We start from the raw sequence: 12,263 nt of genomic DNA, 5'->3' as shown, positions 1-12,263 counted from the left end.
TATCAATATCAGGAGACACAAACGGGAACAATTGGAACCTGGAAACAAAGCCAAGAATAACTCCTTTTTCAGACAACATCCTGTTGCCCACCACTTCCCTTTATAGGGGAGGTCATGTAGCAAATGGAGATCATGTGACCAGCAGGTATCCAAAGCAACTACTATAGTAAGTGCGGGAGACAGCTAAGGTGATATTCACACCACTGCCAGCAGATGGAGCACTTCTGTGGAATATTCTGATCCTCTGGGGTAAAGGGGCAGCTCTCATGGAGTCACATGACTCATACCAGGAAGTAACCAGAGGATAGGATTCCTGAACAGGGCTGCTGCTGGCTGCAGAGGAATGTAAGGTGGGTGATAGATAAAGCCCCTGGTCCTGCAGCAATCTGGGACAGTTGTGGAGCAGTCAAATAGCACAGATACAGCCTAACATTACAGAGCTCGTATTTAAAAGAACAGAGGTCCCTTTTATGGAAATGGAGACCAATGGGAAAGTATTCCCAGACAGGTTATGGTGATGTGGGTTAAAAAGAACCAAAAAGCCGTTCACCAAACCAGTGCGGAAGAAGTATGAAAGACTATATACAACATTTTTAAGGATTGCATTCTATCAAAAATCCCAAATGTAAGAAACGTATTCTACAATGTAGGATAGATGATGGTATCATGGAAATCCTTCTCTTATGCTCTTGGGGCTAAGCGTGCCTCCAAGACCACTGGTGTTTAGCTTGTAGGATGAACATCAGTTCTTCTTACAGATGTAACGTGTCACTGAGAGGCACATCGATATTGTAATTCCAAATAGACCATAGACAAAGATAGTCCTGACTGAGGATCCACCATATGCATTCCGCACCAAACAGCCTATGTCATTGATGTGAGGATGAGCTGATGAGATGACATTTATACAAAATATTATTATTATTATTATTATTATTATTAATATTAAACAGGATTTATATGTTTTATACAGATATATTTATATTTATATGTCGCCAACATATTACGCAGCGCTGGCTTTTTAAGGAGACATAAACCTTAATTTGCAACACCTTCTACCAACTGCATCTGAGTGTGTAGATCCACAATGGAAAGTCCATATGTTCACATTGGGATTCCTACAGGTCTGTTTGGATATCACCAATGCCTCATTGTGGTTTAGTGTTCATTTATATGTGATAATGATTGGAGCTAGGACGAGCTCCGGCCTCGCTTGCCTCTATGTCTGGTTGGTAGCACTGGAGCTACCTATTAGGTTTTTGAAGCAAGAACATGCAGGTGTGGGATGCACAACAGTTCCTTTTGGCCCACCTCATCCTAACTCTTCAAGCCCTATATACAAATTGCAGAAAAATAAACAGCAACCGTGTCAAAGTATAATGGTTTGTTTCAGATTAGTTGGTCAAACACAAAGTTTGCAGGAAATTCCCATCACTTTAGGGAAATTTCCTCTCACGTTCTGTTGTATCCCTGGGACAGAAAGTAAAGAGAATTTTCCTAAATAGGATTTAGACATTATAAAGTAACCTGGTAAGGTTTTCTACACTTCCCAACACTATACAGAATTGCAAAAAATACTTTTAAAATTAAACATATCCAAAACCAAAATACAAGCTTTGTATAAGAAGTTTATTCAATATTCCTTGGAGAAGAATTGTAAATGGAATGCATGGAGAGTAGAGTTGGGGTTTCATTAGCAGATGATACAACATTTTTATTTTTATAAATCTAGAATACAAGTTTCTAAAGAAATCCATTCCTGCTTTCCAGGCTTCAATCTCTGTTTACCTTCACCCATTTGCCTTTATTTATTCCTTATTTTCATTTATCAGTCAGCCATACTCCAAGCTCCTTTTGCTTTTAATAACATATTTTATTGCTCCCACCGCTTGAATGGATCCATCACAACAGAAAGTCATTTTATAAAATGGCGTGTGTTTTTTTCTTACATTCTACCGGTGCAGCACCGAGGAACAAGAATCATTTCGGAGTTCCGTGCATTCGGAATGTCACATATAAACTTGTTATGTTTAAATGAGTTAGCTGAGTGTGACGGATTTCACCTTCTCCCCCCTCCCCCAAGAAACATGGCATCTGAGAGTCATAAAAATGTGTTATTCACGGCACCATAACTACTTTTATGAACATTTATCTCGAGTATGACAATGTTTTATTTTTAAACTGTCGCATTTCTAAAATAGCTGAAAGGCAACAGGAAATCTATGTTGTGACACGAGCATTGGGCGAGTTGGAGTTTTTATCCAATGGTCCATTCATGTATGCTGAAAAAGAGATAATGGGCCTAATTTATTAATGCTTTCCGAGACTGGAGAAGATAAACAATCATGGAAGAAGCAAACCTGGATTAGATCCAGTCTACCAGCTATAAACAAATAAGTTGGAAGAAATCCAATCCAGGTTTGCTGGATCATACAGTTTCTCCCATGACAGTCTATCTTTTCCGGTCTTGGGGAGCTTTAACAAATCAGACCCAACCTGCCCAACACCATAAATGCACAACATGCATGCATGGCTCAGCAAAGGTAGGTAATCAGGAAGGTAATTAGGCATGAAGAATGCTTATTGCAGAATGACTGTTTCTTCCTGCAATAAATCCCTTCCTGATCCCAAGTTTTGAAAGTGGAACTTCATTGTCCAAAAGTGGACCTTTTGGTCTAAATAGGCAGCTAATACGTTCATTTCCAGGCGATCAGACCTCTGCATGCATGACCAGTTTAGTGGAAGCGTAACTGTGCCATAGACAAGCCTACAAAAAAGTTATTGGTCCTAAATTCTAGAAATTAAAAAAAAAAGATTGGCATTTAGCTGAATTATAGGGCACAATGTGAATGCACTGAACCCACCTACTTTGCAATAAGGTTCCAAGCATATTCATCAAAGGGTTTATATTCCCAGGGTAGAACAAAAGATGAACATTGATCATTTGTAGATCATTTGGGATGCATTTTGCTGTGGTTAAAAATGCAATCCAACACAAGAAGTCAAAGTCTCACTCAAGTGAACAATTTTCATTGTGCATATTTCATCTAGTTGTGCCATATTGCAAACTTTCATTCTGCCACGAATATAGACTTCCATATGAAAGTTTCTATGTAACTGAATGGTTTCATTTTCTGCCAGACCCCTGCTACCAATAAAATTGAGTTTGTAATAAAACAGGATTTGGTAGGAAATGGGTGATTTTAGTGTTTTGCCACCAGGGTTCTTGGCCACTTTCCTATTTGCCAATGATTGTCAGGGGTCGAAAAAGCCTGAAAAAGTATGGACAAAGGAAATCCTGCAGCCAAATCAATTAAGGACTTGACAGGTACAATACATTTTCATTTTAGGTTTATATATGCTCATTAAAACAAGATCACAGTGGCTTAACTATGTTGTAAAAGCCACTTTCCCATTGAGTTCACCTTGGGCCAAAAGGTGATAACTCTAGCTCTGGTGGACATCAGATGGAGTTTCTGCAGCTCAGGGGTGATGCACTTTGGAGTCCTTGTCTTGGTTGCAAGGGAACCTTGTCCTTAGCATTGCACCCCATCACATGCAGACCAAATGGTGTCCATGGGGCACAACCAGCAATTAAATCTTAGCAAAGCATCCACCCCAAAAGTAATATCTGTGGTTAGGTGTTACCCTGCACTGACAAAATGATGGATGAAATCTAAAGAGACTTTACTCCAGTTTTGCTGAAAATTGCAAAAAGTCTTTGGTCAAAGACCCCGGGCATCTTGCTGGCAGTATCATAAATTTGATGGATGCCAGATTACCTACACTGCAGAGCCCAATCATAAGCTCTTTTGTTGTAATGATGTTTAAATCCCATCAGCAGTTTCATCGAAAAATAATTCCAAACAGAATGTCATAAATTTCCTTTGGTGACAATTTGCTCGCGGATATGACCCAGCCTGATGTTGGGTCTTAAAGATTGTTATCACCAGACGATGATGGCTTTGTGTACAGAGAAATAAATTACTGTGAAAACAAGAATATGGCACCCTGTATTGCTTCTCTTGTCATAAAATACAATTTGTTTGTCAGGTTGGCACATTTGGACTAATTGGAAGGAAGATAAAAATATAGAGGTTACATAATAGCTAAAAGTTTTACTTTTTTTTTTTATACCAAGGTGCATCACCCAAAACATACGGTGCCAAGCAAAAGTGAAAAAATACAATAAAAAACTCTTTATACAGCCTTGATATTCACATATATTGTGTCAAAAAAATTTTCCAATATATATAATCATTTCCTAAAAATTAGCAAAAATATGGCAAGTTTGCAATTTTGGTACAATTGGACAGCCGAAAAGTGTTTTTATTTGTAGATATAACGGCTACCAAACCAATTAGAAGTCGCTTTGAACTATCTAAAACTGTTATTATGCCAAAACAACAGCCCCCCATAGAAAGGACAAAAAAATAAAAGTTGTAAGACAAAGTGACAGTCAAATACAAAAAGTAATAAAATACTAAAAAAAACTGAAGAAATAAATTAAATTATACTGAAACTACTTCAAAAAAAAAGAATGAAAAAAAAAATTTACACCACTTCCAAAAATTGAGAAAACGAATGGAGCTTTTCTTCTTCGATGGCACAGGCATATTCCAAGATGACAATGCCATTGGGCTTGGATTGTGAAAGCCTCAAAATTTTTCCCATGGATTAGCCACCACAGAGTCCAGACCTGAACCCTATGGAGAATCTTTTGCATGAGCTGGAGAAGACATTACACAACTCTCCATCATCAATATAAGATCGCAGGGGAAAATGAATGCAACTCTGGAGGAAACAATAGCATGCCGTGCCATAATCAAAGATAAAGGCGGTCTAACGCAATATTAGAATGTGGGACTTATTTTTTGGCCCATTTTGTTGAAGAATTAAAATGTAAAGCAAGATTACTGCTGTTAACTGTGCTCCCTGATGGAGGTTCTGACATAAAGAAGCAAAACTTTGCCCCTACCAAGATGGCTGCCCTCACACAGACACAAGTTGAAACAAGGCACAGTAAGACAGTAATGGGGAATTTTTATACTATACTCTAATACTTTGCCTTCTGTCTGCCATTTTGGGGCACAGTTTCCAGAATTCAGTCTCTTTTTACTTAAGGTCTAATCCAAAGATCTGCTAGGTAGCTCTAACCAGCTCTAATCGGTAGCTCTAACCAGTTCCAAGCCTGTGGCTTAGGTTTTGTTAATGACAAGACCAACAATCCAAAGAAGTATGGCTCCAATCTTTGGAATGGATGGAGATATCAGAAAGCATACACACAAGGAGCTGGACTTTTCCAGGAATTTATGTGCAAAGGGTGCCCATGTAGCATACAGGGTCGGACAATGAAGGTCATCAGACTGGGGCTGATTGTTAGTTTTATGGGTGACATTGAGATTAAGGGAATTTTGAAGGACAATATCATGAACGTCCCACAAATGAGATACAATTACACAGGGCACAGAATACAGTCACCCACTGATTCCATTTCCCAGTTATGCACACCATCCATGATTACAAAGACGAATGTATGAAGAGGAATAATTATTATCGGAAACCAAATCCGGCATCAGAGATCTCTTGATTGGCACAAATATTTATCTGCTTTAGGATGGAAAAATCACTAGAAATAGCTCTCAAAAGTTTGAAGAGGGCTGAATTCAAGGACAAATCGGACTTGAGTAAGATAATTAGTCTGATTGCTTGCGTAGGTATGAAAATGAGCAAACTGGCTTTAATGAAATTTAAAATGTTCTAGTCTTGGGTTTAGTAAAAGTGATTGTCTCTTACTATGAAATATAATAACATTAGGAAAATAGCATTTGTAAATAATGGCAAATTTTAGTTTTCAATTTCAATTCTTTCTTCTTCAGTACTTTCCTGACCAAAAATCATCCAAGTCAAAAAGGACTAAAGTCGATTTTTTTTGATAAGTTGTTGCTAGTTTTAGGAGAATTGTATAGGTTGACATTGTTGATCTTCTGCTTAGCTTTCTTGTTTAAAATAGATGTAAATCCAATCACTGCAATGTCATATAAACTTCAACCGGTTCTCTGTTCTCTGTACATCTCCTCTCTCGGTAGTCTCATCTCCTCCTTTGGTTTACAGTACCATCTGTATGCTGATGACACTCAACCTGGAAAAGTTTTCATGCTGCCTGTTGGCCATCTCATCATGGGTGTCTGACCGATTCCTGAAACTCAACCCGGATAATACCAAACTCATCATCATCCCCCCCTCAAATTTGTTTTCTTGGTGTCACCTTTGATTCTGCCCTCTCATTTACCCCCCATATTCAGAACATTTCCAGGTCCTGTCACTTTCACCTACGCAACATCTCCAAAATCCGCCCCTACCTGTCCCCTGAGACCACCAAACTCCTTGTACACGCTCTCATCATCTCTTGTGGGTGGGTTAAAATACTTTCCTGGATATTGATTTCAAAAAGAAATGCAGGCAGCAAAGTCTGAGGGAAGCTGAAAATACTTAAATGCACAATTGGTACAGTTTAATTGGGAAATGGAAACCATCAGATCAGCATGACAGCGTTTTCAGATGGAAAGGTCAGCAGTGACACTCATGTCCCAGCACAGGTTACACTATAGATGTGGGAGATTGAAGTGGATATTAATAAAGCAAATTAGAAATGTGTTTATGGGTGTTTCCAGGGTGGTGTATATTCCCAATTCCTGCCTATAGACTTTTCAACACATATGGTGCACTGTAAATGCCGACCTGGATGGACATATCCCAGATCACTGGCTGCCAACCTTTTGGACATCACGGACCATGATTGATTCATTGATCAGCTCGCGGTTACGTGAAGTATTACTATTGTTACTATTATCATTAGTTGTATTATCTTTGGTATTACTAATATAACTAATATAACTAATATCGGTTTGCTTTTTCTCACTCATTATGGGTATATTTTATTCCAATCTAAGACCAAACAAGAAATGATAGTTATAGTCAAACTATTTGATGCCATTAAATATAACAGTTAAAGAAAATACACAGTTAAGGTCATATTTACCTAAAAGAGCATCTGAGAAATAAATAAATAAAATCAAACAATCAGATGAGAATCGGTATTGGCGGAGCGGGGTGACTGTTGTAATGCTGGAAACAATACTGAAGCGTACGGCTCGGCAACAGTTGCCTCATACAACTTAATACTACACTAACGTCACGCTGCGCCTTGTTTTCCGTCTCTAGTACAGTTTGTGAATTTAGTGCAATATAAAGGTGAAAATTGTCATTCACAATATAAGAATTTATTAGAATATTATTTTTGTTTTATTACCAATAAAACATAAAATATGCAAAAAATGTCCACATTTTTTAATGAACCACCAAAATTTTCTCGTGCACCACTGGTTGGCAACTGCTGTCCCAGATAACCCGAGATTGTGCCTATGACTCTAACACTGCCGCTATTGATCTAGCGTGAGGCTGGCTGTCAAGATTACTGAATGTGTATAAGTTTGCACATTAACTAGAAATACTGCATGGCTAAAAATGAGCTACTGCACAGATTCTCCCATCTTTAATGTGAATCTTTGTAGCTCCTTCAGTGTTATTCTTGGTGTCTTTGCTACATTTAGGATTCATTCCCTCTTTGCCTGACTTATGAATTTTGTTGTGTGGCCTTCTCGTGTCGGGTTTGTAGAGATGCCGTATTATTTCCCCTTGGTTGTAATTGATTTAATGGTGCTCCGTGGGAGTTTGGGATTTTTTTAATATCCCTGATTGATACTCTTCCACAACTTGGCCTACAAGGTCTGTCTTATTTGTGTTTCTATCTCTCATACAAACCAGTGAAAGGATTGTGAGTACTCGCCATGAATGTTTACACTTCTCCAAACACCCATGACAAACGCGGGCACTCTCTGCTGTTTAGTTTGTTGTCAGTCACCGTTGGGTTTCCCCTCATGTGCTAAAATCATGAGAAGTTTAAAAATTAAACAACCTGCCAATTTGACATTTTTAGTAAAATTTCACACCAGAGCCGAAAAAGAGCAATGAGGAAATTTGCGCTGACATTCAGCAGCAACTTGAGGTGGAGCCGAACCTTTTTCATGAAGTCATCACTTGCTGCCAAAACCCAGATCTTCCAGTATGATCCTGAAACCGAACCACAGTCACTGGAAACACCTTCATCACCAAGAATCAGAAAAGTCCAAATTCACAGCCATGATCATCGTGTTTTGTGACATGAAGGGGTCATTTTGGCAGAATGGGTTCCAGAAGGCACAACAGTGACCCAACATTATTATAAGAGAGAAAGAGTCAGGAAAAGACGGCAGAAATGTGGGAAATGGTTTCATTCTTCATGAGGACAACGCTCCTCACACAGCACTTTCTGTGACCGACAAACACATTACTACGCTGGAACATCCTCCATATTCACCAGATTTGGCACCTTGGGACTTTTTCTTTTTTCTAAATAAAAATTGGTGATTAAAGGAACACTCTTTGTGTCAATGGATGTAGTAAAGAAAAAAGCATCAGATATCAGAAACCAACCTGCTCCACATTTCCACCAGTGGAAAACAAGACGGCATCGGTGCTTAATTGTGAATGGAGAGAATATGGAAGGGGACAAACATTAGAATTGTCATAACAATAAATAAAAGTCACTTATTATATCAGTCGCCTTCATGGACAGACCTCATATATTCTGTTTGGAGTGTTCCTCTGTCTTCATGTTGCTTGCTTAGTGGTGTGGGGGGGCTCCTTACTGTATGTATAAAAACATCATTTGGCACATAATTCTATGACATCCAAAGATAATTGGCAGAGTCAGATCCTATGAAGGGATTTTATAGCAAAGGGGATGAAAAAAAGTTCAGATTGTAATACAAAACAAGACAAACACCAAGAGGAATGAATACTTTTTGCAAGACATTGTATTGTGTAGACCCAGAGCAAACCTAGCTTAAAAGAAAATCCAAACTTAGATACACAATTATTGTACACTATATTAAAAGGGATAATTTATAGTTTTGGATAGAACAGTGGTCAGGGTTCTCTTTTCGATCAGGGTTGGAACCCTAGGGTTTCTCCAGAGATTGATAGGCGTTCCTTGAGCAATGGGCATTTTGTGCCTCTCAGATCAGTTTTGGTGACCCCAATGATCTTTTTGGCCATCTGTAAGGGTGACTTTCTTCCCAATGGCCAGCAATGTCAGAGACATTCTTGTGGATATAATAATTATAGAAGGGGTTCCCTGAGACCTGAAATTTATTTTAAGGGTTCCCATGTATAAAAGGTGGAGAATCACCGGTCTGTAACATCAAGAATCATCTAGTGTTTGATCACACCACCCATACCTGACAATGTGGAAGATTTTGGGGAGCTGATGTTAACAGACCGTTGAATATGAGTTATAATCTCTTAAGGATCCTTCAACACTTTAAATATCAGTTTGGGTTGTATTGATCCTTTACAAGCCGTGTATATAATGGGTTTAGGTTTAGGCCCAATAAAGCCAACGTTAATACTTAATTCCATACACAAACCAAATCTTCTCTTGTCCCATGTTTAATAACTGTTATCCAATTTGCCAGCTGAAAGCACTGAGGGCAGATGGTAAGAAATGCTTACACCAGCCAACAGACCTATAAATTGATTTTCTGGCTTGAAAACTGCTTCTGTGATTTCTTTTCCTCTTTTTTTCAGTATTATAAAAATAGTTTCAATGCTCAGGGGAAAAACACTTCATAAGAGATCGGATTTTGAAGCATGCATTGTGGTTTATACAGAAATGTCAAAGTAGATTTATTTTAGAAGAAAAGAGGACCTATCATCATTTCATTGTTCTTTAGGTATATAGGTGAATGTGATCAGCCTACTGTGAATAATTTTTTATATGAGTACCTGTATATTAGAAAAAAGGGAATACACCGGTAACAATACTTGCTGCACACCTGGAGGTACCTGCAAGGACCCCCACAGCTCCAAAACCCAGATCTTTGAATTATGGATTTACGGACTTGGCTTAATCATTCATTCTTTCCTGTTTCCAGCTGATAAAGGATTAAATGTTCATTTTGTGTAGAGAATGAAATACCAGAGTATCACTTACCTTAATCCAGGGTATTGCAACAGCTGGCAGTCCAGTCTTTATTTCTCAATCAATGGAATGTAGGCCAATCCTATGGTAACATGTGAATCAGGACCATAACTAGAAACCAGAAGGACTTTGGATGAACCCGGGTTCGACCAACTACAATCCTTCCCCCTTGCCACAGGTCTTGTGGTCACCTGAATTTCCTCAGGAGGCTACCAATGTCTTTCACCTGCCAAGCATACCTGTGTTGTTCCATGTCTCTTCCAGCATACGCATCAAAAGGCACCTACTGTCATATCTGCTAGATGGGCACCAGACTGGGCCCTTTATATTGGGCTGAGTATGCCACTGGCAATCAATTACTTTAAGTGAATTACATTTCTGATTGTCACTTAGGTGTATTTAACGATACAGCAATCAAAGCCACTCTGCCCATTCTATTCAGGACTAAATATATTTTTAGATGATGAAATACCCTGTATCTCGTCTCGTAAAAAAAAAAAAAACCTTTATATTATTTAACTTTTAGGTTTCTGAAGTCAAAGTTGTAACTGACTTCTTAACTTGCCTTGCAATGTACTATTGATTGTTTAAACTGAATCTCTCTGTTAAGGCTACGCCCCATGGCAGGTGGCATGGGATTACATGATGTGCAGAGTCCAAGCGGCCCCTGGTCCTTACTAGAGGTCTCGGTAAGGAGTGATGGGCCAGAAACTCTAATGGCCACCAGACTGCTTTGCTGCAGGGAGATCACAGTGGCTCCCATGCTCTCTCCATCAGGGGTGAGCAGAAAACATGAGGGTGAGCAGACTTTTTTGTAGAGACAGCCAGTGAAGGAGTACCAGGTTGGTTTGGTCGTACTGGAAGGTGTGGAGGCCCCCTGGACAGGGTCAAGGCTGGTGACAAGCCATAATGATGGTTGAAATGCTCCAGGGCAGGCAACAGGCCATACTCCTGGTCAAGATGGTCTAAAGTTGGGGCAGAGAGCAGGCAATATTCTTCTTCAGAACTGGCTGAGGTCAGTGCAACAAGGAAACCAAGCATGAGGTCGAAGTCAAGCCAGGGTTGGTATCCAAGAAGTCAAGTGGGCTGAATATCTATGAGCAAGTAGCAGGTAACACTCTAAAGATCAAGCAACCTACACCTAGAACAAGAAAGACTAAAATAGGACTAGCAGTCAGTAATAGGACAGGATTGAAACCAGGAACTATGGTAATCTGTTTATTGGCTGCAGGTCATACTTCCTAATCATCTCCAGCAGGGACGCTGAGATGGAGGGCATATGACTCAAAGCAGCTGGGGATGCTGCAAGTTTCTAAACAAAGTCATAATATCATTATGTGTTACAATATTCAGCATCAGCATTATTTATCAAATAAGTCCTTAAAAGTTATCCTTGAGCTCCAATCAGTGGCCTTGTTTAGGCTGAGATGGTGTCAGCAGTATGTTGCAAGCAAGAGAAAGCATTTCCTTAATCTCAGAAATAGTGGGCAAATGATGCTTGGCCAACAATCACAAATGTGACCCAACTTATTGGATAATGTGTTACTTCAACTAAATCATTAGTTATATCATAATTACTCCCTCAGATGGTGTGACTTGCAGCAGCAAAGGAGAGCAAGCAATTAGCTGTCTGTTCTCAGCTCTGCAACTCGGCATCCCCAGTTTCCCTTTAGCTGTGCTCGTGCTTATCTTAGCATCCCCGGCTCATAATTTAAGTCTGTGTGCAACTGAAGAGGATTTCAAAGTATGTGCTACAGACAACGAGCACAGTATTACTTGCTATGATCTTGCTCTGCCATTGGCTACTGGTCCTTTATAGCTTCACAGCTCCCATGCACCAGTTGCCCATTGTAGCGTTTAGCTTGTCTAACCTGCTGGTGGTGTAAATATCTGTTGGATTACCTGTTTTCTGGACCTGCGATTATTTGTTGCCTGGCCTGACCTTAGCTTGTGACCCTGACTCTGTTTGTCTTATCCCTTTAGATACTTTGTTTGGTGGACCTATGTATGACCCTTGGCTCTGCTTCTGGACTCACATCTTCTGGATCCTCCTCTGCTGCGTAATTGTGGATTACCTCATTACTGACCCCGAACTGTCTGAACTGCCAATGTGTCCCGTGTTCTGCTTTTGTGGGCTCCTGGTCCTCTGTCAGTCCTCCCCCAGATGGAATGAAGGGCA

This window comes from Pyxicephalus adspersus, chromosome 1 (genome assembly GCF_032062135.1).
Source record: "Pyxicephalus adspersus chromosome 1, UCB_Pads_2.0, whole genome shotgun sequence".
NCBI lineage: Eukaryota > Metazoa > Chordata > Amphibia > Anura > Pyxicephalidae > Pyxicephalus > Pyxicephalus adspersus.
The sequence above is the reverse complement of the archived record's forward strand: the minus strand, read 5'-3'. Positions refer to the sequence as shown.